A 27253-nucleotide genomic window follows, 5' to 3' on the forward strand; every position below is an offset into this window, starting at 1 on the left:
GAGGCTGAGGCAGAGAATCACTTGAACCCGGAAGGCAGAGGTTGTGGTGAGTCTGGATCACAACATTGCACTTCAGCCTGGGCAACAAGAGCAAAACTCCGTCTCAAAAAAATATTATTATTATTATTATTTTCTTTTCTTTTCTTTTCTTTTTTTTTTTTGAGACAGAGTCTGGCTCTGTCGCAGGGGCTGGAGTGCAGTGGCCGGATCTCAGCTCACTGCAAGCTCCGCCTCCCAGGTTTACGCCATTCTCCTGCCTCAGCCTCCCGAGTAGCTGGGACTACAGGCGCCCGCCATCTCACTCGGCTAGTTTTTTGTATTTTTTAGTAGAGACGGGGTTTCACCGTGTTAGCCAGGATGGTCTCTATCTCCTGACCTCGTGATCCGCCTGTCTTGGCCTCCCAAAGTGCTGGGATTACAGGCTTGAGCCACCGCGCCCGGCCTATTATTATTATTTTCTTAGAGATAGGAGTTGGCTTTGTAGCCCAGACTGGAGTGCAGTGTTGAAATCGTAGTTCACTGCAGGCTCGACCTCCCTGGCTCAAGAGATCCTCCTGCTTCAGCCTCTTTCAGCCTCTTGACTAGCTGGGACTACATACAGGCGCACCAGTATGCCTGGTTAATTTTTTAAATTTTTTGTAGCGATGGGGTCTTGCTATGCTGTTCAGGCTGGTCTAAATCATTATTTTCATTTGAAATTTAGAAGTTCTCAAATATCTCCTCCAAAGTTCAGAGAATGCAAAGTCAAAAGTGAGTGAATCTACTTCTGGGTATAGACCCAAAATCATTGGAAGCAGACTCAAAGAGATATTTGCACACTTACCTTTATAGCGGCAGTACTCACAATAGACTGATCTTGAACGCTCCTGGCCTCAAGTGATCCTTCTGCCTCAGCTTCCCAAAGTGCTGGGATTACAGGCACGAGCTGCTGCACCCAGCCAGGGGACACATCTTGAGTATTCTGTGGATGTTGTACATTGCCAACAATCAGTTAGAACTGTTTGTCATTATGCAGAAAACTTAAAACATTCTTTCCAAGTCAACAAGTCCGCAGTTTCCTCGTGTTCTCACGTCCTTATACACACATATCCACATTTTGCTACTGTAAATCAGCAAGTCATTTTCCGTGAAACAAGATTTTATGGAAGTGCTTCCTAAATTCATCTGCAGCCTTTATTGACGTCTTGAATGGTTTCAGGTGTTTCATGGTTTATCTCACCAAATGCTTCCTCCATTTTTTAGGGTGTTTTCTAATAGGAAGTCGCTGTATCAGACATTTGCAGTTCAATTGCTGTTCTAAGGTTGTAATCCCACTTTAGGGTCCCTACCTCCCGTCTTGAGTAACTGACTCAGGGACAGCCTTCCCAGACCCAGACCTGGGACCCAGCCTGCAGATGAAGCCACCCGGGCTCCCCTTGATGGGAGAGCAGTGGCCAGGCCACCAGTCTCCTGGCATAGCAATTGAAGCCAGGAGTCCCCAGTCAGCCTCGCCCAGGCCCATAGAGCCCTGGACCTCCCATGTTCTGTGTCCCCTCCAGGGCTGCCTGAAAAGCTACCAGCACTTCCCTTAGTGAGTAACCCTGGAGTCAACACCTTCATTTAGTCTCTCACAAGAGCTAAATCACTTCCACATTCCCGTGCCCATTCATCAGTTTATTCATCCATTTAAGTTACCATTGGGTACCTTTCACGTATCAGGTCTTTCCCTCCCTCCCTTATCTAATGCGTGTGGCTTGGGTATCATGTGCCTACAAAAAGGCACCACATGCTGGGGTTTCAAACAACAGCCAGACTTTACATGTTTCTTCCTGGTCTAGAGGGTAGCAAAGAGCAATCTGAAATTTACAATTTGGGGTGACAAGTGCTGTGATATAAACATGGTACACAAAAGATGTCTGGGGCATTTGTAAATGGACTCAGGCTTGGGGGGTTGGTGAAGGAAGTGATATCTAAATTGATGCCTAGGCTAAGTTAGTTGGGAGAAGGAAGGTAGGGAAAAGTGTCTCAAAGAGGAACAGCGTGTGCTAAGGACTGGAGGTCCTCTGAAGGGAGCTGACAGCAGGCGAGTTCATTAGGGAAGAAATGCAGAGACTGAAGGAAGCGGAAGGAAAGTCAGGACATTTGAGAGCTGAGCCTAGAGAGAGAAAAAGAACAAAGATCAGGAAGATTCTTCCCTGGTTTAAAAACCTTCAATAATTTCCCTGTACCTTTAGGACAGAAATCTCAGCTTCAGAAATCGGTACTCCGTGTTTTTCACGACGTCAGCACCCTTTCAATTAACAGCACTTTTCCAGATGCGAGTTGCAGAAAGTTTCAAAAAGATGGGGTCTTGCTCTGTAGCCCAGCCTGGCCTTGAACTCCTGGCCTCGAGCAATCCTCCCAAGCTCCTGAGTAGCTTGGATTACAGGCGCATGCCACTATGCCCAGCTCAGAAACCCAATTTAAACTCATTTAATAACCACAATAAAACAATTAGTTCAGGTCATAGAAAATTTTCAGCTTCTGACATAGTTGGATCCAGATGCTCAAATGATATTGTCTGGAATCTCATTCAGGTCATTGGCCCTTCTCGGGCCCCCTGCCTGGATGGCTTAACTCTCTGATTTCCCCAAGGCTGTCTCCTTCTTGTCAACCAGGTCTTAGCGAAAATGTTACTTCTGCCAAAAGACCTCCTTGATCTTCAACTAAAGTAGGACCCCCCAACCCCAGTCACTTTCTATTCCTTCACCCACCCCTTTCTTCTTAGCATTCACACTTATCTGAAAATACCTTGCTTATCTTCTTACCTTTTTTTTTGTTTTTGTTTCATTTTGAGATGGAGTCTGGCTCTGTGGCCTAGGCTGGAGTGCAGTGGCCCAATCTCAGCTCACTGCAGCCTCCTCCTCCCAGATCAAGCGATTATCCTTGCTCAGCCTCCTGAGTAGCTGGGATTAAAGGTGCCCACCACCACACCTGGCTAATTTTTTGTATTTGTAGTAGAGATGGGGTTTCTTTATTTTTATTTTTATTTATTTATTTTTTTGAGACGGAGTCTCGCTCTGTCACCCAGGCTGGAGTGCAGTGGCGCGATCTCGGCTCACTGCAAGCTCCGCCTCCCGGGTTCCCGCCATTCTCCTGCCTCAGCCTCCCGAGTAGCTGGGACTGCAGGCGCCCGCCACCTCGCCCGGCTAGTTTTTTTGTATTTTTAGTACAGACGGGGTTTCACCGTGTTAGCCAGGATGGTCTCGATCTCCTGACCTCGTGATCCACCCGCTTCAGCCTCCCAAAGTGTTGGGATTACAGACGTGAGCCACCGCGCCCGGCCATCTTCCTATCTTTTAATTCATTTATTTATTGCTCTGACTTCCCACAAGGAATGTCCATGCTACAAGAGCAGGAACTGTTTTTCCAGGCACACAGCTCAGAGCTCAGACTCTCCGGGGCTTAGGACAGAGTATGGGAGACCCTAGTGATATCTTCACAGAGTGAATGAATGAATGAATGAATGACTCTTCATCTCTCGGCTTGGCTTCCCGCTGTGTTGGCCTCATCCTCACGCCGTGATCTCTACCCAGTTTATCCGGCTCTCGTCTGCGAGCCTAGGAACCCCAGTGGAGAGGGAGAGTCCTCCTCAATTACTTCAGCAAGATTGCTAGGGTTGACTCTGATTGGCCCAGCCCGGTCACAGGCACATCCCAGCACCAATCATTGTGTCCAGGGGGAGGGATATGGGCCTCTTATTGGCCAGGGCTGGCGACTTTCCTGCCAAAACGACGAGGACTCAAGTGTAGAGGAAAAGATGGGTTTGAGCGGGAACAACAGCTGTCATTGAACAGAATAAGGCCAGAGAGGCATTTGGGGCCATGGCTTCTACCTTTTACCTTCTAACTGTCCTCTCATCATCACCTGGATATGCTGTGTCCTTTCTTGCCTCACCTGTTCCCCTTGTCTGGAATGGTTCTTTCTCTTCAGCCCCCTCCTTCACAGCCCAATCCAGCTCTCAACGCCTCCAGGAAGCCCTCCCACACGCCCCACAATTCAGGGAGTCATCTGTTGTCTACAGGATTTGGCCCACCCGTGACAACCCTTGGATTCCTGTCTTGCTCGGTTACTCATGGAGCCTCACTTGCTTTTCGGTGAGACTGGTGGCTCCTTAAGGGCAGGAACGTCATGGGGTCCTCTGTCCGTGGACAACGGATGTGGGCCGGGCCTTAGCACATGCTGGTCTGCAGGGACCATATCAGGGCTGAATACATGGGAACCACCACTGCTAAGGCCGGGCCACGGGCCCTCTATACGGACAGCTCTGGCAGGTGCAGGTGGGCTGGGGAAGCTCTGTGCGGGGGTCGTGGGGGCTTGGGGGTGAATGTTCTGTGCTGGGTGGCACCGGGGCTACGACATTGCCGGGCATCAGCTGTGTGAACTTGGGCAGCTTCTGGCCTTGGCCCAGAATAGCCACAGAATGTGATGGTCATGAGCTGAACCCAACAGTCCTGGGAATGGAACGATGGACCCAGTGGTCTCTGCCCTCCAGGGACTCCCAGAGACCCGGCTGGGCATTGGAGTCAGTCTGCTTTATGTACATCTTGGTGCCAGAGAAGTGCCTACTGGCTCTGTCCCGCTGCTAGTGTGCTGAAGGGTGGACAGCAGTGGGCAGCAGGCCAAGTAGGAAATGTCCACTTGGTCATCGGCGGCTATGGACCTCTTTCTAGGTCCAGGCTCCTTGCCAGGGGTTGCAGGCAGCCAAGGTGCGGGAGCCCCGCTTGCAAACCCTGCCTGTCATCGGGGCTGGCACTGCCCTCCACGACTCCCCACACTACCACCCAGGCGCTCCGCTCCGCACGGGAAGCAATTCACCGTCCCACCACATGGTGGCACTCCTGCCTATCTTTCCTCGAACAAAAACCAGTCTGAAAAAAGTGAAAACAATTATCTGTGTACAAATACATGCTGTTTAAATTACAAGAGTAATATATGATCAGAGTTGAAGTAAGAAAACGAAGAATATGCACCTCTGTCCCACCCCTATTAACTTTTTTTCCATTGAGACAGGGTCTTACTCTGTCGCCCAGGCTGGAGTGCAGTGGCTCCATCATGGATCACTGCAGCCTCGACCTCCTGGTCTCAAGTGATCCTCCTGCCTCAGCGTCCCGAGTAGCTAGGACCATAAGCACGTGCCACCACACCCAGCTCATTTTTGTTTGCTTGTTTTTGAGATGGAGTCTAGCTCTGTTGCCCAGGCTGGAGTGCAGTGGTGTGATCTCGGCTCACTGCAACCTCTACCTCCCAGGTTCAAGTGATTCTCCTGCCTCAGCCTCCCGAGTAGCTGGCATTACAGGTGCCCACCACCACACCCAGCTAATTTCTGTATTTTTAGTAGAGACGGGGTTTCACCATGTCGATCAGGCTGGTCTCGAATGCCTGACATCAAGAGATCTTCCTGCCTTGGCTTCCAAAAGTGCTGGGATTACAGATGTGAGCCATTGCTCCTGGCCACCTGGCTAATTTTAAAAAAAATTTGTAGATACAGGGTCTTGCTGTGTTGTCCAGGTTGGTCTCAAACTCCTGAGTCCAAGAGATCTGCCTGCCTTGGCCTCCCAAAGTGCTGGGATTACAGGCGTGAGCCACCGCACCCAACTCAACTTTTTTTTTTTGTTTTTTAAAGATAGTCTTGCTTTGTCACCCAGGCTGGAGTACAGTGGCACCATCTCAGCTCACCGCAACCTCTGCCACTCTGGTTCAAGTGATTCTCCTGCCTTAGCCTCCCTAATAGCTGGGATTACAGGCACGTGCCACCATTCCCAGCTAATTTTCATATTTTTAGTGGAGACAGGGTTTTGCCATGTTGGCCAGGCTGGTCTCGAACTCCTGACCTCAAGTGATCTGCCTGCCTCAGCCTCCCAAAGTGCTGTGATTACAGACGTGAGCCACCATGCCTGGCCAATAGTAACATTTTTGAAGTATATTTTTCTCGTTTCTTTCTCTCTCTCCCTCTGTCTCTCTTGCCCTCTTTCCCTCCCTACTTCCCTTTCCCTGTCTCCATCTCTTTCCCACTTGTATGTGCTTATAATGTTTTCAATTCAAATTAATCCACACTGACCCTTTGCTTTTGAGTAACCACATAGGCAGATGACAACTGCCCCAGCTTGGACGTTAAACCCTTCAACCCTCCTGCCTTAGGGAACCTCAGATGGGGAAGGGCAGTATTCGGGTGGGAGGCCATGGGGTGAGGTTTGGGGTGCATCCACTTCTCGAGATGGCTGGTGTGCCTCAGAGGAGCATGGAAGAAATGTGGGGGGACACAGGGAACCTGAGTGGGAGTCAGGGACTCTGGGTGCAGGCAAAGTACAGGAGAGAGGCCTGCCTGAGGCCCCCCGAAAACCCTGGCACGGGTGTCAAACCCATGGGCCCCTAGGTTGAGGAAATAACAAGAAGATTGAGAAGTCCATCTGGGCCGGGCACAGTGGCTCGCACCCATAATCTCAGCACTATGGAGGGTTGCTTGAACCCAGGAGTTCACGACTGGCCTGAGCAAAATCGTGAGTTATTATTTCTCAGCAGAAATATTCAACAGCCGACTATAAAGCTCTGCCCTTTCTCTCTTTAACTGGATGGTTAAGAGCAGTCTTAGTTGCGGCAGGGTTAGGGTTAGGTGAAGTCAGCTTGATTCTTAACGTGTGAGTGGTGCTAATTTACATGGCAGGTTGATGATTAATGAAACACCTGACATTTGGTTACTGCCCCATAAACTCAAGATGACTTCCGCATTGGTGTTCTCCGTAGAGACTCACAGGAATCCCACTCTGAGGCTGCAGAGTTGAAGGAGGAGCGAGTAAAAGGTTGTTGAAGCTCACCCCAGGCCAGACAGGGTGGAGGGGCTTTACATGCCTCATCCCTCAGTCTTTTGGAGCATTTTGCTGCAGGGAATTACTGAGCATATGATGGAAAACCAAGAACCAACCCCCAGGCACGGCTGGCACCATGGCCAACCACATAAGTAGGGGCAATATGCCTGATCCAGTAGGGCACAGACACGGCCCCCTACCAACCTTTTCTGATGAGCAGCATACTGCACGTCACAGATCAGGAAGCATGGCCACGGATGCATGCAACTCTCTGCTCTTCCCAACAAGCTCTGTGTGTGTGTGTGTTTGTGTGTGTGTGTGTGTGTGTGTGTGTGTGTGTGTGTTCATTAGCCAGCCTTAGAAGGGTACAAATCTCCCAGTGGGTCCTCACCTCCCCAGTCAAGCCCCTTTGAGTAGCACCCCCAACAGGTGCTGGCCTGGTGTCTGGGCAGGTTCAGCAAACTGAGGAGCTTCCTGTGGCTACTGATGGGGAGAAGCCCTGTCTCCTGTCTGGGTCAGGGAGCCCTGGACCCAGGACTTAGCTTCAGTCTCCAGACCCAGGAAGCAACACCTCAAAGGAAATGAAGAGCACTGTGGGAAGACTTCAGAGAATGTGCTCCCCTTTGCAGAAGACTTGGAAATAAAAAAAAACCCATTTGGGAAAGATCCGTCTCTTCTCCCATTGATGGGGTTCCATCTCAACACTGGTCAGCACTAGGAATGTGCTGGAAGGCCGGAGGCCAAGGTGGGGGAATCAACACCAGGGAGCCCTCTAGCAGCCGGGATTTGCATGCGATTTACATCTATTTTGCATGTACCGGCTGCCTTCAGAGATTTTGAGTGTTTTATGAGAATTCCCCTGAAGGATGAACATTGTTCTCTTCCTGCTGCTTTTTAGCAACCCATGAGAGTTGGGGTGATAAAAAAAGGTTCCTTTCGCCAAGGACGATGGAGATGCTGGGGAGAGTGGGCTTATGAAAGTGGTCTGTTAACACATTTCTGCAAGATGAATGGTTTGCAGTTTTAAAGGGGCACCTGTAATAAGCTCACTTGGAAAACAGGAAAGAGTTCTTTACAAATCATCTCGCCTGGTTCCAGCAGTCCCACGTGAGGGTATAGACCCAGACATACTGAAAAAAGGCACGTGGAGAGACCTTCACAGTAGTGTTATTTACATCAGCCAAAAGGTAGAAGCATGCCAAGTGTCAGTGACGACGCATGCATACGTGAAATGTGGTTTGTCCATACAACAGAATATTATTATTCAGCCTTAGAAAGGAATGAGGCTGTGACACAGGCAACGACCTGGATTATCCCTGAGGACGTGATGCTAAGTGAAATAAGCCAGTCACAGAAAGACAAATATGGTCATTTCATTTACCTGAGTTACCTAGAGTAGTCAAAATAATAGAGACAGGCCAGGCGCAGTGGCTAACGCCTGTAATCCCAACACTTTGGGAGACTGAGGCAGGCGGATCACCTGAGGTCTGGAGTTCAAGACCTGCCTGGCCAACATGGCGAAAACCAATCTCTACCAAAAATACAAAAAAATTAGCCAGGCCTGGTGGTGTGCGCCTGTAGTCCCAGCTACTCAGGAGGCTGAGACATGAGAAGCGCTGGAACCCGGGAGGCAGAGGTTGCAGTGAGCCGAGATCGTACCACTGCACTCCAGCCTGGGAGACAGAGTAAGACTCTGTCTCAAAAAAGAAAAAAATTAATAAAATAAATCATAGAGACAGAAAGTGGAATGGTGGTTGCCAGGGGTTGGGGAACAGGCGATTGGGGAGTTTGTATTTAATGGGGACAGAGTTTTGATTTTGCGAGATGAAAAAGTTCTGGAGATGGATGGTGGTGGTGGTTGTGGAATGATATGAATATACTTAAGCCGATGCCACTGAACTATACGCTTAAAAACAATTGGGATGATAAAGTGTATGTTCTGTGTGTGAGGCCTTCATTTTCACAGATGGGGAAAGCAGAGGTACATGGGGGTGAAGTAAGATCTAGAACCCAGGGAATGTTCCTACCTTGCGATTAGGATCTCAAACTTTTCTTACCGAATATTCTAATTATATTTTGACCTTCAAATATTTTTTAACATTTATATTATATAAATTTTCAAAACGAAAAGTGAATTAATCTTATCTAATGAACACTCCGATATCTACTACCTATATTCAACAAATAGTTAGCATCTCCCAAAATATGCTTTCTGTCCCCCATGCATATGTAAGTGTATACAATTATACACTTACATATTATTATATACTTTAATTATATAAAGTATATTTTATATACTTATAAAGTTTTATTATATACTTTAATAAAACATTAAAAATACGTATATTGCAGCCCGGGTCTGGTGGCTCACACCTATAATCCCAGCACTTTGGGAGACTGAAGTGGGAGGACTGCTCGAGCCCAGGAGTTCGAGACCAGCCTAGGCACCATAGTGAGACCTCGTCTCTACTGGAAAAAAAAAAAATTAATTAGCCAGGTGTGGTGGCATGCATCTGTAGTCCCAGCTACTCAGGATGCTGAGGCAGAAGGATCACTTGACCCTGGGAGATAGAGGCTGCAGTGAGCTATGATCACCAGTGCACTCCAGCCTGGGTGACAGAGCAAGATGCTGTCTCAAATTTAAAAAAAAAAAAAAGAATGGCCGGGCATGGTGGCTCATGCCTCCAATCCCAGCACTTCGGGAGGCCAAGGCAAGTGGATCATTTGAGGTCAGGAGTTCAAGACCATCCTGGCCAACATGGTGAAACCCCGTCTCTACTAAAAATACAAAAATTAATGCCTATAATCCCAGCTACTTGGGAGGCTGAGGCAGAAGAATTGCTTGAACCCGGAGGCAGGGGTTGCAGTGAGCCGAGATTGCCCTACTGCATTCTAGCCTGGGTGACAGAGCAAGACTCTGTCTCAGAAAAAAAGAAAAAATAAATATACACATACATGTGTATACATATGTGTGTGTATATATAATAGATATCATGACATTTCACCCATACTGGAGCATATATCTCCTAAACATAAGGATATTCCTTTCATACATAATTACACAACTACAATGTCATTATCATACCTAAGAAAATTATCAGTAGTTCCCAAATATTGTCAAATATCCAGTCCATATGGACATTTTTGCAATTTCCCGCAGTTTTTTTCTATAGTTGCTCTTTTAGAATCAGGATCCAGCCAAGTTGCAAGCATTGCATGAGTGTATTATGTCTTTGGTTTCCTTTATGATGGAACAGCACCCCCTGCCCCTTTCTTTTGATAATGATTTTTCCCCCTAAAAGAGCCCAGGCTTGGCCGGGCGCGGTGGCCGTGGCTCAAGCCTGTAATCCCAGCACTTTGGGAGGCCAAGATGGGCGGATCACAAGGTCAGGAGATCGAGACCATCCTGGCTAACCCGGTGAAACCCTGTCTCTACTAAAAAATACAAAAAACTAGCCGGGCGAGGTGGCGGGCGCCTGTAGTCCCAGCTACTCGGGAGGCTGAGACAGGAGAATGGCGTAAACCCAGGAGGCGGAGCTTGCAGTAAGCTGAGATCCTGCCACTGCACTCCAGCCTGGGCGACAGAGGGAGACTCCATCTCAAAAAAAAAAAAAAAAAAAAAAGAGCCCGGGCCAGTCCAGTAGAAGGTTCAGCATTCGGGATTTTCTCCTTGTTTCATCATGGTGCCATTTAACCTCTTCCTCCACCTGCTGTGTCTTAGTCCGTTTTCTGCTGCTATAACAGAATGCCACAGACTGGGTAACTTATAAAGAAAAGAGATGTATTTGGCTCACAGTTCTGGAGGCTGGGAAGATTGAGGGGCCACATCTGGTGAGGGCTTTCGTACTGCATTATCCCATGGAGAAAGGCAGAAGAGCAGGCAAGCACAGAAGACAGAGAGAGCACGGGTGGGAGCTGAACTTCCCTCCCCAAAGAACTAATTCTCTCCATGGTAACAGTATTAATCTACTGATGAGGGCATGACCGAATCACCTGTTAAAGGCCCTGCCTCTTAATTCCTTCCCAACGGCAATTAAATTTCAACATGAGTTTTGAAGAGGACATTCAAACCCTAGCACCCTGGGTCTTGGAACACATATTCCCATTGCAATGCCTATTCCTGAATAAACATTCTTTTCAAGATCTCACTGTGTCTTGGCAGTCAGGTCCTAGGCTGAACTGGATTCAGATGAGATGTTTTAGGCATGGATACTTCACAGGTGATGCTGTTGGCCTCACTGCATCAGGAGGTACCTAACAACAGGTTCTTCCACTTTAGTGATGCTGAGTTTGGTTAAAATGGTGACACCCAGTTCTCTCCACCATAACAGTGAATTAAGAAGCAATCTGTGGATTAGGACTTCATCACCAAGCAAACATCCTGTTCTCTACAGCCTCCCCTACTGGTTTCGGCATCCATTGCGGCTCCTTGCTATAATCAATAATATCACTGGTGCCTTCAAAACTATTGTTCTTCCAATTTCAATTCTATCATTCCTTCTACATTTATTATCTGTAAAGAAGAGCTTTCTCGGCCGGGCGCGGTGGCTCACGCCTGTAATCCCAGCACTTTGGGAGGCCGAGACGGGTGGATCATGAGGTCAGGAGATCGAGACCATCCTGGCTAACACGGTGAAACCCCATCTCTACTAAAAAATACAAAAAACTAGCCGGGCGAGGTGGCGGGCGCCTGTAGTCCCAGCTACTCGGGAGGCTGAGGCAGGAGGATGGCATGAACCCAGGAGGCGGAGCTTGCAGTGAGCTGAGATCTGGCCACTGCACTCCAGCCTGGGCGACAGAGCGAGACTCCGTCTCAAAAAAAAAAAAAAAAAGAAGAGCTTTCTCTCATTACCTGGGGATGAACCAAAGTTCTAAAAAATGAGAGTGTAAGTGATTTGTCTTCCCTCAATCCTTAATTGCTGATGTTCATAGCAAGGTGATGTAACTGGATTTTTTTCTTCTTGTTCTTGTTCTTGTTCTTTTCTTTTCTGTTTTTTTTCTTTTTGAGTCAGGATCTCACTTCGTTGCCAAGGCTGAAGTGCAGTGGTGTGATCATGGCTCACTGTAGTCTCAACTCCTGAGGCTCAGGTGATTCTCCCACCTCACCTCAGTCCCCTGAGTAGCTGGAACTATAGGTACGTGCCACCACATCTGGCCAATTTTTTTATTTCTTGTAGAGGTGGGGTCTCACTATGTTGCCCAGACTGGTCTCAAACTCCTGACCACAAGTAATTCTCCTGCCTTGACCTCTCAAAGTGCCGAGAAACCAGGTGTGAGCCACTGTGCCTGGCCTATTTTTCTTGTCTATTCTCTTTTCCCCCTTAAACCTCAGCATCGCGATGAACTCATGGATTTCAAAAATTTAATTTTAAGTTCTGGGATACATGTGCAGGACATGCAGGTTTGTTACATAGGTAAACATGTGCCAGAACTCGTGGATTTTTATTTATTCAACGTTTTACATTAAGTTGCAGAAATTCTATTTTATGGCTCCTGTGGATACTACAGCAATTACATGTTGGGTGACTTAAAACAACAGAAAGTTATTGCCTCTCAATTCTGGAGGCTGGAAGTCAGAAATCAAGGTGTCGGCAGGATTGGCTCTTCTGGAGTCTCCGAGGGACAACCTGACCCAGGCCTTTTTCCCAGTGCCTGCTGGCTGTGGGCAATCTTTGGCATTCCTTGGCCTGTAGCTGCGCCACTCCAATCTCTGCCTCTGCCTTCATGGGGCCTCCCACTCCGTGTCTATGTCTTTCCTCCTTCTGTCTTATGTAAGGGCACGGGACATTGGATTTAGAACCCAGCCGGCTAATCCAAGATGGTCTCATTTTGAGACCATTAATTACATCTGCACAGACCTTTTTCCCAAATACGGTCACATTCACAGGTACTGAGGGTTAAGATTTGGACCTATCTTTTTGGGGTGCCTCTATTCAACCCACTACAGTTTCCTCAAATTTTGTCACAGACAGCACATCCAGCATGGTTTCTGTATGGGTTCGACATCTCCCCATCAATCTTCGAGCATGTCCTTGCTTTCTCACACAAGAAGGTGACCCACTTGTACTTCCCTACTGCATTTCTGGAAGCAGCCATTTCTTTCAGCCTTGTTCTATTTAGTTAGGGCTGGGATCTAAAGCCATGGCCAGGAGCTCTTGTTACTGGGCACCTGCCTCTGAGCTGTTTCAGTGTTCAGAACTAGGAAATTGATTTCTTTAAATTTATTTTTGTAATTATGACTTTTTCAATCTAAACAAAAAACAAAGAGAAACACTCTCTTATAGAAAATAACGTTTATTCAGGTATATGCGTTGCAATGGGAATGTGGGTGCCATAGGAAATTATTAACATGTGCATATTCTGGGAGGTAAAGGAAGGTAAAGGTTTTTAAAGAAAAAATGAGGACCAGCCTGGCCAAGATGGCGAAACCCCATCTCTACTAAAAATACAAAAATTAGCTGGGCATAGTGTCAGGTGCCTGTAATCCCAGCTACTCGGGAGGCTGAGGCAGGAGACTCGTTTGAAGCCGGGAGGCAGAAGTTGCAGTGAGCCAAGATCACATCATTGCACTCCAGCCCGGGACTCCGAAAAAAAAAAAAGGAAGAAGAATTGTTTTGAGATAATTATCCTTGGCTACAAGGATCAATAACAAGGATAGCACAGTCCAAGATTGGACAGGCCATTGCTGGGCAGATGTCCTCACAAAAGTATTTGTGTGTGTGTAGAATTGTGACCGCCTTTGTGCAAGGTTGTGGTTTTTGCAAAATCTTTTGCGATAGTGATTGTGACCAGGCATTGATGCATGAGAACCCACCCATCATGGCCTTCCCCGGCTCTGTTTGTCAGGGCTTTCAATACAAGTGGCTCCATTTTGATTCAGACAATTTTCACAAGTTCCTATTGATATTCTCGGTTTGAATTTAGCATTATTGGGTTTTGTTTGTATACAGTGAAGGGGTCCAAGAGCAGTTTTGCTATATGCATAGATGGTATCATAGAGAAGTCTGGTATTTTAGTGTATCCATCACCAGATAGTGTATATTGTACCCATTAAGTAATTTCTCTCAGCATTATAGGTTTTTATTTCATTTTATTTATTTATTTATTTAGAGAAGGAGTTTTGCTTTTGTTGCCCAGGCTGGAGAGAAATGGCGTGGTCTCAGCTCACTGCAACCTCCACCTCCCAGGTTCAAGCGATTTTCCTGCCTCAGCCTCCTAAGTAGCTAGGATTACAGGCGTGCGTCACCACATGTGGGTAATTTTTTATTTTTAGTAGAGACGGGGGTTTCACCATGTTGGCCAGGCTGGTCTTGAACTTCTGACCTCAGGTGATCTTCCTACCTCAGCCTCCCAAAGTGCTGGGATTACAGGTGGGAGCCACCATGCCTGGCCTGCGTTATAGGTTTTTAAAAATACTTGATTTTATATTTGTGTCTCTTTTCTCTTACATTGGAAATCTTGGTTTTTCACAAAATTAGCATTTTTATCTCTGCATATTATTGCTCTATAGTTTATTCAATCAGTCCCCTATTTTTTTTCTTTTTTTTTTTTAACTCTTTTAGAGGCTTTTGGGCAAAAACCAGAAAGCCTGCTAGACAAATTCTAAAAGAACTGTAACACTAATCAGTCCCCTATTAATTGACATTTGGGTTGTCTCCAATATTCAACTTTTGCAGATAATGCCATAAGAAATATTTTTTTGGCCGGGCACAGCAGCTCACACCTGTAATTCCAGCACTTAGGGAGGCCGAGGCGGGTGGATCACTTGAGATCAGGAGTTCGAGACCAGCCTGGCCAACATGGTGAAACCCCATCTCTACTAAAAATACAAAAATTAGCCATGCATGGTGGCATATGCCTGTAATTCCAGCTACTTGGGAGGCTGAGGCAGGAGAATTGCTTGAACCTGGGAGGCAGAGGTTGCAGTGACCTGAGATTGCACCATCACACTCCAGCCTGGATGACAGCGAGACTCCGTCTCAAGAGAGAAAATAGGCCTGGCACGGTGGCTCACACCTGTAATCCCAGCACTTTGGGAGGCAAAGGCAGGCAGATCACGAGGTCAGGAGATCGAGACCATCCTGGCTAACACGGTGAAACCCCGTCTCTACCAAAAAAAAAAAAAAAAAAAAAAAAAAAAAAAAAAAATTAGCCAGGTATGATGGCAGGCTCCTGTAGTCCTAGCTACTCGGGAGGCTGAAGCAGAAGAATGGCGTGAACCCGGGAGGCGGAGCTTGCAGTGAGCCGAGATCGCGCCACTGCACTCTAGCCTGGGTGACACAGCAAGACTCTGTCTCAAAAAAAAAAAAAAAAAGAGAGAGAGAAAATAATAATAATAACAATAATAATTTTTTTTTTTTGAGATGGAATCTGGCTCTGTCACCCATACTGGAATGCATCTGGCATGATCTTGGCTCACTGCAACCTCCACCTCCCAGGTTCAAGATGTTATTCTGCCTCCACCTCCTGAGTAGCTGGGACTACAGGTGCATGCCACCACACACCGCTAATTTTCGTATTTTTAGTAGAGATGGGGTTTCACCATATTGGCCAGGCTGGTCTTGAACTCCTGACCTCGTGATCTGCCCGCCTTGGCCTCCCAAAGTGCTGGGATAACAGGCATGAGCCACCATGCCCGACCAATAATTTTTTTTGAAATGCAAGTTCTCGTATATGTATTACTGAACCCAGCCTACTAGTGTACAACATGTAAACAAAGAGAAAAATATAGTTTCCTGTTTTTGTTTTTGTTTTTTTTGAGACAGAGTCTCACTCTGTCACCCAGGCTAGAGTGCAGTGGTGCCATATCAGCTCACTCAAGCCCCGCCTCCCAGGTTCAAGAGATTCTCCTGCCTCAGCCTCCCAAGTAGCTGGGACTACAGGCCTATGCCATCATGCCCAGCTATTTGTTTTTTGTTTTCTGTTTTTTTTTTTTTTTTGTATTTTTTTGTATTTTGTATTTTTAGTATTTTTAGTTTTGTTTGTTTGTTTGTTTGTTTGTGTTTTTTTTTTTTGTATTTTTGTACTTTTTGTATTTAGCTGGGATTATAGGCGCCGGCCACCGCGCCCGGCTAATTTTCTTTTGTATTTTCAGTGGAGACCGGGTTTCATTGTGTTAGCCAGGATGGTCTCGATCTCCTGACCTCATGATCCGCCCACCTCAGCCTCCCAAAGTGCTGGGATTACAGGCGTAAGCCACCGCACTCGGCTTGTGTTTCCCTTATGTTGAGTGAGGCTGTCTTTTCATACGTCTTAGGGTAACTTAACGTTTTTCTGCAAACTTTCCATTCATGCCTTTTGTCTTTTTTTTTTTTTTCTAACAAATAATTGACTTTTTTTTTTTTTTTTGAGACAGAGTCTCGCTCTGTCGCCCAGGCTGGAATGCAGTGGTGCGATCTCGGCTCACTGCAACCTGCACCTCCCGGGTTCACGCCATTCTCCTGCCTCAGCCTCCTGAGTTGCTGGGACTACAGGCGCCGGCCACCGCGCCCGGTTAAGTTTTTGTATTTTTAGTAGAGATGGGGTTTCATCGTGTTAGCCGGAATGGTCTCCATCTGCCGACCTCGTGATCCGCCCACCTCCGGCTCCCAAAGTGCTGGGATTACAGGCGTGAGCCACCGCACCTGGCCCCACAAATAATTGACTTTTCACAGTTAAGATTGTGATATACTAGTTCTCCGTATATTAGAGAGGCCGTTTGTGATACAAGTTGCAAACGTTTTCTCTCCATCTATCATTTATCTTTCGACTTCGCTTACTTTTTTTCTTACCATGCAAAAGGTTTTTGTTTTGTTTTGTTTTGCTTTGGTTTTTTGAGGTCGCCTAACTTACCAGTCTTCTATTGTTTCTGACTGTTCAGCCATTTTTAGAAAGATTTTCGTCCCTCCCCTCCTGATTACAGAGAATTCACACATGTTTTCTTCTAGCACTCGTATGATTTCACTTTTGACACTTAAAGTTTATTCTGGTGTAGGGTGTGGAGAGGGATCTAACTTTATCTTTTTCCAAATGGTCACTGCATATGCTTCAGGGGAGGCGCAGCTAAAATAAAACTTCTAGTTGTGAATGCTGCTGCTTGGGGGAGTGAGAAATGGTCTCACAGTGACCATGAAACTCTCGAACATCCAACACGCTGCGAGTGTGGTCCTGCACAATTTATTGCTGAGGGTGTGTAGAGACGTGATCAGGGATTTGAGAGAGGAGGCGGCCTACCCAAGGAGACAAAACACCCAGAATTTTAAATTTAAATTGAGCCAGCCTCAGTGGCTCATGTCTGTAACCCCGATGTTTTGGGAGGCTGAGGTGGAAAGATCTCTTAGACCAGGAGTTCAAAACTAGACTGGGCAACATAGTTAGGGCCAATCTCTAAAAAAAATAAAAATAAAAAAAGTATCCAGGGAATACATGCCTGGGAATGTATCCTGGGAATACATGCCCATATTCCCAGCTCTTTGGGAGGCTGAGGTGGGAGGATCACTTGAGCCCAGGAGCTTGAGGCTGTAGTGAACTATGATCGCACCACTGCACTCCAACCTGGGACAGAGCGAGACCCTGTCTCAAAAAATAAATAAATAAAATAAAATTGGCAGGCATCAATATCAAGATGAAGCCTTTGCCAACATTCAACAGACAGCTCTTTCCTTCTTTCCTGAACTCACAAACTTCTAGGGGCTCTGTGTTGCCTACAGATACAGTCCAGGCTGCTTATTTAGCACAGGGTCCTTCATACATGGCTTTTCTTGCCTCCTATTCCCTACACCTGATCATTTATAAAGCAAGCAAGTTTTCTGTGATCTTGCTTCCATGCCTCTCTGCTCAAGCTGGGTCCTACTGTCGTAAAGTCCATCTGCTCCATCACCGTTGATCAAATTCTTGATGAAACCAGAAGGAAAGTTCAAGTCTCACCCTCACCAGTAAGTTGCCCTCATCACTCGGATTTTGATCTCTTTCTCCTGCAGCACTTTGTAGGTTGGTTCCGGACTGGACCCGGCCTTGATCACAGTAGGGTCGGTCCTTCCCATGTCGTCTGCTGGGTCCATGCTCCTTGACAGCAGGTAAAGGGGACTTACCTGGAACCCCAGAATGTGACTTTATTTGGAAAGGAGGTCTTTGAAGATGTAGTTTGATTCAGCTGAGTTCACACTGGGTTGAGGTGGGTTTTAAATCCAATGCCTGGGGTCCTCATAAGAAGAGGAGCAAACACAGAGGGACACAGAGGAGAAGTCTGCATGAAGATGGAGGCAGAGACTGGACCGATGCAGCCACAGCCAAGGAACACCAAGTATGACCAGTGACCATCAGAAGCTCGGAAAGAGCCAGGGAACAGCTGCTCCCTCGGAATCTTCAGAAGGAATCAACCCTGCTGACTGACACCTTGGGTTTGGGACTTTTGGCCTCGAGAATTGTGAGAGAATAATCTGTTGTTTTAAGCCACCCAGTTTGCAGTAACTTGTTATGGCAGCCCTGGGAAATGAATATAGCAGGCATCAACAATAACAATATTTACTCAGTCCTCACGCTGTGTGGGCATTCTGCTAGGTATTCACGCGTGTCTCTCACTGGACTGTCCGTATTAATCTGTTCTCACGCTGCTGTGAAGAAATCCTGAGACTGGGTAATTTACAAAGGAAAGTGGTTTAATTGATTCACACTTCCTCAGGGCTGGGAGGGCCTCAGGAAACTTACAATCATGGCAGGAGGGGAAGCAAACACATCCTTCTTCATGTGGCAGCAGGAAGGAGAAGTGCTGAGCAAAGTGGGGAAAGCCCCTTATAAAACCATCAGGTCTCGTGAGAACTCACTCGCTATCCCGAGAACAGCATTGTGAGAACCACCCCCATGATTCAATTACCTCCCACAGTTTCCCTCCCATGACATGTGGGGATTATGGGAACTACAGTTGAAGATGAGATTTGGGTGGGGACACAGCCAAACCATGTCACTGTCCTGGGAACCTTCTGAGCTCGGATCTAAGGTATTGGTATCATCTCCATTTTACAGATGGAGAAACTGAGGCTTGGAGACTCACCCAGGACCACACAGCTTGGTTGCAGAGCCAGGATCCCAATAAATCAGCCCTCTCTGTCCTCACCAGAGGGCCCGGCTCACACACTGCACACCCTCAGCTGCCATGGCCAGTTCTCCCAGTCTCTCATTTACCCTCTGAATGCCGGCACTTCCCAAATCTTGGCCTCTGCCTTCAAGTCTAAACTCCAAATCCATGTCCACTGGGCCTGTCTCTCTGGCATCTCAATTGAGCTGGTCCCAAAGTGACATCAGCACACGTTCTCCAGTCCAGTTCCCACCTCATGTCTCAGGGAACGGCACCACCCACACCCCAGCCAAAATCCTGAGTTCACCTTCTGATATAGTTTGGATGTGTGTCCCTGCCCAAATCTCATGTTGACATGTAATCCCGAATACTGGAGGTGGGGTCTGGTGGGAGGTGATTAGATCATGGGGGCAGATTTCTCATGGATGGTTTAGTACCATTCTCTTCGTATCCTCTTGATAGTGAATGACTTCTCATAAGATCCGGTCATTTAAAAGTGTATGGCACCTCCTCGATCTCTCTTTCTTGCTCGTGCTTTCTCTGTGTGACATGCCTGCTTTCCATTTGCCTTCTGCCATGATTGGAAGCTTCCTGAAGCCTTCTCAGAAGCACATGTTGCTATGGTTCCTGTACAACCTGCAGAACTATGAGCCAATTAAATCTCATTTCTTTATAAATTACCCAGTCTCGCATATTTCTCTGTAGCAACGCAAGAACAGCCTAACACATCCTCTTTCTCCTCTATCTCCCGTCTTGCCACCTTAATCCAGGCTATCATCACCACTCCCCTGGAGTACTGCATCCCATTTCTAAACAGCCCCTCCCTGCCTCCTGGCCTGGCCCCATTCTCCACACCCCAGCAGATGTCGACCCAATTAAAATCCTTCAAGACTCCTCACTGAGCTCAGGATCAAGGTCAAACACCTTCACATGACCGACCCCTCGTGATCTGCCCCTGCTGTGTCTCCAGTGGTCGTGACTCAGACGTTCATTATCTGGTGACTGGGGCAAGTCTCTCTGACTCAGTTTCCTTACCTGTAAAATTACACCTACTGCATAGGATTATTCTGAAGGTAAATATATGCACGCAAAACCATAGGAAACTGCTTGGTACTCAATACACGTTGCCTGTTGGCTGACATTAGTATTTCTTGCCTCTCTTTCCTCAGCATGCTTGGTTACAGTCATGCTGGTTGCTTCTCAGCTGCTCCTGGCTTTCTCATTCCTGTTACTATTACACATGTTCCTACTTTCTAACTTTCTCTCTCTTTTCCTGGCTAACTAACTGCCACTTCTTCTTCATATCTGAATTGAAATGCTACCACCGACAAAAGTGGTCTGGGTGTCTGCTACTAAAGTGTCTTTGACTTATGCTATGACAACATGCACTGGGTTGTATTACAATTGTGCTTGTATGTCTCTATCTCCCATCCTGGTCTACATAAGGTTCTAGAGGCTGGGGACTCTCTCTTGTTCACTACTGAGTTCCCCCATGCCTAGCAAAGAAGCGCAGAGGAGATACTAGTACGTCATTGTTGAATGAAAGAATGCTTCTCTGCATTGACACATAAACGACTACATACTCTTCACTTAATACACGTAGAGTGCTTAGAACAATATGGGCTCATAGCAACTCCTCAGTAAGTGCTAGTTGCTACATTATTACTGTGATGACTGGGATGGTAGATGTATGAACAGAAGAGTACTATGGGGACCACAGAAGGATCTGCTACTTTGTCTGGAGGTGTCAGGGCAGCCGTTAGAGAAAGGTGTTTTCCAGGCCATGCACATTTGTGTGCTAAGCATTGGAAGCAAATCACCCCCAAAGATGCCTAAATCCTGAAATTTACAACCTGTGTGGCCCCCCTCTCATTGGGTGTGAGCAGTAACTTCCTTAGGCACTCACTGAGACTACCTAGTGACTTCCTTCTAAAGAATACGATAGAAAATGTGATGGGATGGCACACTTGAAGGGTTAGGTTATGACAGACCCTGTCTTCCATCTTATTTGCACTCTCTTTTTTGTTCTCTCTGATGGGAGCCAGCTGCCATATTGTGAGCTGCCCTGTGGAAAAGCCCACACGACAAGGAACTGTATCTTGTCAGCAACTGTGTGTGAGCTTGGGAGAGCATCCTTCCCCTGTCAAGCCTTGGGATGACTGTAGCCCTAGCTGACATCTAGACTGCAGCCTTGTGAGGGGCCCTGAGCCACAGGACCCAGCTAAACTACACCCATATTCCTGATCCACAGAAACTGTGAGATAATAGGTGGTGTTGTTCCAATTCTATGTTTCTAATAACTATATTTCAGAATTAATTGCTCCACAGCAATAGACAACTAATGCATTCTTTGGTCAAAATTCTTCCCAAAAAGGGAAGGCTTGAAATATATGTGTTGTTTTGAATGAATCCAGCAACAGGTGGTACATTTTAAAGGGTGCACTTGGAGAAGTCAAACTGCTATACTTTGGTAGGGAAGGATGGAAGAGCATCCACGGGTTTGTGGAATCTCTGTCTGGGACTGGCCCCCTTAGGATATTTCCTGGGATTTATTGAGCAGCCTGTCACTTTTGCCAACATTCGTATCCTATGCTGATACATGATTTTTAAATTTTCAGGTCTACTTGCTAAGCAAGAGCTTTTAGAAGACGATCCATGAAAATGACAGTTCTCTAATCTACATCAATGCTTTTCTTTGCCAAAAAAAAGGGGGGGGAGGTGGAAAAGGGTACGATGGTAGCTTTTCTTTGGGAGAAGAAAGTTTTACCTTAGAATGGTTTAAAAAACAACACCACGGCCGGGCGCGGTGGCTCAAGCCTGTAATCCCAGCACTTTGGGAGGCCGAGAGGGGTGGATCACGAGGTCAGGAGATCGAGACCATCCTGGCTAACACGGTGAAACCCCGTCTCTACTAAAAAATACAAAAAACTAGCCGGGTGTGGTGGTGGGTGCCTGTAGTCCCAGCTACTTGGGAGGCTGAGGCAGGAGAATGGCGTGAACCCGGGAGGCGGAGCTTGCAGTGAGCTGAGATCCGGCCATTGCACTCCAGCCTGGGCGGCAGAGCAAGACTCCGTCTCAAAAAAAAAAAAAAAAAAAAAAAAAAAACAACACCACAACCATAGTTTAAGAGGCCAAGAAACTTGTTTTCCTAGACACTCAGGATAATGACTGATTTTACGTCTCAATTTGTCTGGGCCACAGTGGCCACATGTGTGGTAAAACGTGTTTTTGGATGAGATGAGCATTTTGCCTTCCACTATGTGGGTGGGCCTCATCCATTCAATTCAAGGCCTGAGTAGATCAAAAGACTGACCTCCCACAAACAAGAGGGAATTCTGCCAACAGACAGCCTTTGGACTTGAACTGCAACAGTGGTTCTTCTCTGTTCCCAGGTCTTCAGCCTGCCAACCCATCCTGCAGATTTTGGACATGCCAGACTCAAAAATCATGTGCGTCAATTCCTTAGACACACACACACACATATGCACACACACACACATCGTGTTGGTTCTGTTTCTCTGGAGAACTCTTACTAATACACTCAGGATGATTTCAAATCAATCAACCAATCAGTTTATGTTAAGAATTTAAATTGCCTTCAGAAAAAAAGGAACAAAGGTAAGAATTACCACAAATTTCTCCTCAGAAATTTTGTTGATTAAGATATAATGGAATGACATATTTAAAAAGCTGAAAGAGGCTGGGCGTGGTAGCTAATGCCTGTAATCCCAATCCTTTGGGAGACCGAGGTGGGAGGGTCACTTAAGGTCAGGAGTTCAAGACCAGCCTGGGAAACATAGTGAGACTTCATCTCTAATAAAAATGTTTTAAAAAGTAGCTGGTCATGGTGGCATGCACCCATAGTCCCAGCTACTTGAGAGGCTGAGATGGGAGGATTGCCTGAGCACAAGGCTTTGAGGTTGCAGTGCGCTATTAACACACCACTGCACTCTATCCCGGGCGACAGAGTAAGACCCTGTCTCAAAAAAGAAAAGGAAAAAAAGCTGATAGAAGGAAACCGTCAACCTAGAATTCTATACCCAGCAAAAATATCTTTCAAAATTGAAGGTAAAATACTTTTTCAGACAAAGGTCAAGAGAATTTATTGCATGCTCATTTTATAAAAAATGTTAAAGGAAGTTCTTTAAGTAAGAGGAAAATAATACCAGATGCAAACTTGGATCTACACAAAGAAATGAAAAATGCTAGCAATGGTAAATATGTGGGCAAATATGAAACATTTTTTCTCAGTGTTTTGTTTCTTTAAAAAATATTTGGCCGGGTGCAATGGCTCACACCTGTAATCCCAGCACTTTGGGAGGCCAAGGCGGGTGGCTCATGAGGTCAAGAGATCGAGACCATCCTGGCCAAATAGTGAAACCCCATCTCTACCAAAAATAAAAAAAATAGCTGGGCATGGTGCGTGCCATGTAGTCCCAGCTACTCAGGAGGCTGAGGCAGAAGAATCACTTGAACCCAGGAGGAGGAGATGCAGTGAGCCGAAGCCGAGATTGCACCACTGCACTCCAGCTGGGGCAACAGAGGGAGACTCCGTCTCAAAAAAAAAAAAAAAAAAAAAAAAAAAAAAAAATTGGCCAGATGTGGTTGCTCACACTTGTAATCCCAGCACTTCTGTGAGGCCAAGGTAGGAGGATCACTTGAGCCCAGGGGTTTGAGACCACCCTGGGCAACACAGCAAAATCCTGTTTTTTTTCTTTTTTTCTTGAGACAGAGTCTTGCTCTGTTATCCAGGCTGGAGTGCAGTGGCATGATCTCAGCTCACTGCAACTTCTGCCTCCTGAGTTCAAGCGATTCTCCTGCCCCAACCTCCCGAGTAGCTGGGATTACAGTCATGCACTACCACACCTGGCTAATTTTTGTATTCTTAGTAGAGATGGGGTTTTACCATATTGGTTAGGCTGGTCTCCAACTCCTGACCTCAAGCAACCTACCCACCTCAGCCTCCCAAAGTGCTGGGATTACAGGAGTGAGCCACTGCACCCTGCCGGCAAAACCCTGTTTCTACAAAAAATGCAAATATTATCTGGGTGTGGTGGTGCACATGCCTGTAGTCCCAGCTACCCAGGAGGCTGAGGCAGGAGGATCGCTTGAGCCCTGGGAGGTGGAGGTTGCAGTGGGCTGAGATCACGCCACTGCATTCTAGCCTTGGCAACAGACCAACACACACACAAAAATTTGATTCTTTAAAGCAAAAATAATAACAATATTTTTATAATATAAACCCCCACCTAGGGTTTTATAACCTATGTAGAAGTAAAATTTATGACAACAATAGCACAAAGAACAGGGGGCAGGAAATAGAAGTGTATAGTTTATTTTATTTATTTATTTATGAGACGGAGTCTCACTCTGTCGCCCAGGCTGGAGTACAGTGGTGCGATCTTGGCTCACTGCAACCTCCGCCTCCCGGGTTCAAGCGTCAGCCTCCCAAGTAGCTGGGACTAGAGGCACGTGCCACCATACCCTGCTATATAGTTTTTATATTTTTAGTTGAGACGGGGTTTCATCATGTTAGCCAGGATGGTCTCAATCTCCTGACCTCATGATCTGCCTGCCTCGGCCTCCCAAAGTGCTGGGATTACTGGCATGAGCCACCGTGCCAGGCCTATTTTAGTTTTGAGATGGGATCTCACTCTGTCGCCCAGGCTGGAGTACAGTGGTGCCATGTCATCTCACTGCAACCTCCGCCTCCTGGACTCAAGCAATCCTCCTGCCTCAGCCTCTCAAGTAGCTGGGACTACAGGTACTCGTCACCATGCCCAGCTAATTTTTGTATTTTCAGTAGAGACACTGTTTTGCCATGTTGCCCAGGCTGGTCTCAAACTCCTGGATTCAAGTAATCCACCTGCCTCGACCTCCCAAAGTGCTGGGATTACAGGCATGGAGCCACCATGCCTGGCCAGAAGTATATTGTTATAAGGCTCTTAAATTATATCTGAAATGGTATAGTAGCCACTGAATACAGACGGTGATAAGCTAAAGATTCACATTTTAAATCCCAGAGCAATCACTAAAAGCATAAAACAAAGAGGCACAGCAAAGAAGCCAATAGTGGTGGTAAAATGGAATTCTAAAAAATGCTAAATTAATCCAAAAGGAGGCTGAAAAAGACAAAAGAAAGGAACAAAGAACAGATGGAAAAATAGAAAGCAAGTATCAAGAAGGTAAACTGAAGCCCAACTACACTGATAATTATATTAAATGTAAATGGTCTATATGTTCCAATTAAAAGAACCATAAGCACATAAAATAAATGCAAAAATCCTTAATAAAACATGAATTAACCAAATCAACAAGTATTTTTTAAAATACAGCATGATCAAGTCATGCTTGTCTAGGAGTGCAAGCATAAATCACCATCAAAAAAATGTATCTGTGTACTTCACCACATTGATAGGCTAAAATAAAGATATTTCTGACTATTCAATGAATGCAGAAAAAGCATTGGATAAGGCCCACATCTATTCTTTTTTTTTTTTTTTTTTTTTTTGAGATGGAGTCTCGCTCTGTTGCCCAGGCTGGAGTGCAGTGGCCGGATCTCGGCTCACTGCAAGCTCCGCCTCCCGGGTTCACGCCATTCTCCTGCCTCAGCCTCCCGAGTAGCTGGGACTACAGGCGCCCGCCACCTCGCCCGGCTAGTTTTTTGTATTTTTAGTAGAGACGGGGTTTCACCGTGTTAGCCAGGATGGTCTTGATCTCCTGACCTTGTGAACCGCCCATCTCGGCCTCCCAAAGTGCTGGGATTACAAGCTTGAGCCACCGCGCCCGGCCTCATCTATTCTTTAATTTGGTAAAAGTCATAGACAAAAGTCTTAAAGCAAACATTATACCTACTGTAGAAAATTTATATGCATTTCCTTGAAGATTGGGAATAATGATAGATGCCTAATATCACCACTACTGGTTGACATAGTACTGGAGGTCCCAGCCAACACTATAAAAAGGGAAAGAGAAATGAGGAGAGTTATAATTTAAAAAGAAGAGACAGGCTGAGTGTGATGGCTCATGACTGTAATCCCAGTACTTTGGGAGGCTAAGGCGGGAATTTCACTTGAGTCCAGGAGTTCAAGACCAGCCTGGGCAACATAGGGAGACTTCACCTCTATAAAAAATTAAAAAATTAACCAGACATGTCTGTAGTCTCAGCTACCCGGGAGGTTGAGGTGAGAGGATCACTTGAACCTGGGAATTTGAGGCTGCAGTGAGCCATGATTATGCCACTATACTCCAGCCTAGACAACAGAGCAAGAATTCATCTCAAAAAAAAAAAAAAAAAAAAAAAAGGAGAGATAAAACTTTTATTTTCAGGTGATGTGATAATATACCTAGAAAACTCAACATAAATAAAAATAATTTGACAAACTAGTAAAATTAGAGAGTTCGACTAGGTGCAGGACATAAGATCAACCTACAAAAATCAATAGAATTTCTCTACTTCAGTAACAACCAAGTTGAAAATTTTAAAAAAAACCACACAAGGGCCGGGCGCGGTGGCTCAAGCCTGTAATCCCAGCACTTTGGGAGGCCGAGACGGGCGGATCACGAGGTCAGGAGATCGAGACCATCCTGGCTAACACAGTGAAACCCCGTCTCTACTAAAAATACAAAAAATTAGCCGGGCGTGGTGGCGGGTGCTTGTAGTCCCAGCTACTCGGGAGGCTGAGGCAGGAGAATGGCGTAAACCCGGGAGGCGGAGCTTGCAGTGAGCCGAGATCGCGCCACTGCACTCCAGCCTGGGCGACAGAGCAAGACTCCGCCTCAAAAAAAAAAAAAAAAAAAAACCACACAAAATAATATTAAAAACTATAAAATACCTAACAATAAATCAATAATACACTACAGGTCAGGCATGGTGGCTCACACCTGTATTCCCAGCACTTCGGGGGGTCGAGGTGGGCGATTTGCTTGAACCCAGGAGTTCAAGACCAGCCTGGGTAACATGGTGAGAGCCCACCTCTACAAAAAATTTAAAAAATGATCCCAGTGTGGTGGTGTGTGCCTGTAGTCCCAGCTACTCGGGAGGCTGAGGCAGGAGGATGGCTTGAATCTAGGCGTTCCAGGTTGCAGTGAGCTATGGTCAGGCCACTGCACTCTAGTCTGGACTGGAGTGAGACACTGTCTCAAAAATACATACTAGAATAATACTAAAGTAGACTTTTGGGAAGGACATTTTAAAACTCGAATAAATGTCCCACACAGAGGAGGAGCTGGACAGAGCAGAGAGAGCCTTCAGCTATGATATGGATCTGAAACCTGTGAGGAAAGGGGGGATTGCGTGTGACTAAGGGTTGAAAGCGGCATTGCTAAACAAAATCTCAAAAACCCAAAGTGCAAGTCAAAAAGAAAAAGAAGTGAA

The 27253-nt window shown here is 46.3% G+C and overlaps 1 non-coding gene across 1 annotated transcript; it reads right to left on the reverse strand.

The window, feature by feature from the left end:
* Positions 1-14384: 14384 nt before the first annotated feature.
* LOC112608774 lies at positions 14385-14446 on the reverse strand. The gene has a single exon (XR_003116065.1). It is a non-coding gene; the product is annotated as a U7 small nuclear RNA (small nuclear RNA).
* Positions 14447-27253: the final 12807 nt, after the last annotated feature.

Source organism: Theropithecus gelada, chromosome 15 (assembly GCF_003255815.1).
Source record: "Theropithecus gelada isolate Dixy chromosome 15, Tgel_1.0, whole genome shotgun sequence".
In the NCBI taxonomy this organism is placed as follows: domain Eukaryota; kingdom Metazoa; phylum Chordata; class Mammalia; order Primates; family Cercopithecidae; genus Theropithecus; species Theropithecus gelada.